The sequence below is a fragment of the Seriola lalandi genome, unplaced genomic scaffold, assembly GCF_002814215.2.
Source record: "Seriola lalandi dorsalis isolate HSWRI2012SDOR001 ecotype SW California unplaced genomic scaffold, Sedor1 jcf7180002019055, whole genome shotgun sequence".
NCBI classification, from domain to species: Eukaryota; Metazoa; Chordata; class Actinopteri; order Carangiformes; family Carangidae; genus Seriola; species Seriola lalandi.
The window spans coordinates 1-465 of NW_019489706.1; the positions used below are offsets into that span (position 1 = coordinate 1).

General features: G+C 51.0%; 1 long non-coding RNA gene across 1 annotated transcript; it reads left to right on the forward strand.

The window, feature by feature from the left end:
* The first annotated feature begins 61 nt into the window (after positions 1-61).
* Positions 62-363, forward strand: LOC147819920 (uncharacterized). Its single transcript, XR_015438647.1, has 2 exons — positions 62-169; positions 294-363. It is a non-coding gene; the product is annotated as an uncharacterized LOC147819920 (long non-coding RNA).
* The last annotated feature ends 102 nt before the right edge of the window (positions 364-465 follow it).

Genomic DNA, 465 nt, shown 5'->3' on the forward strand with positions numbered 1-465 from the left:
TGTCTACCTGTCCTCATCTCTATCTGTCTACCTGTCCTCATCTCTATATGTCTCTGTGTCTCAGGTATTGGGGGGTTCATGGTGCGTCAGCGTGGAGGGAAGGCGGGTCCCAGCAGAATCAAACTGTGCAGAAAAGATTCAGCGGAGACGCTGCTGGGCCGAGACAAAGGTGAGACACCTGTACCTGTGGACACGCCCCCACCTTCTTTATGACTTCACGCTGATGTCAAAGTGTTGAGTATGTGAACAGCTGACTAACAATGTTTTCATCGTGTGTGTTCATCATGTGTCAGGCCTGTTGGAGGCTGAGGTTGCCATAGAGACGGTGCTGCCTGCAGACCAGACCATGGAGAAGGTGAAGAAGAGATACAGGAAGAAGAAGACGAAGCTGGAGGAGGCTTTCCCATCTTATCTCCAGGTAACACACACACACACACACACACACACACACACACACACACACAC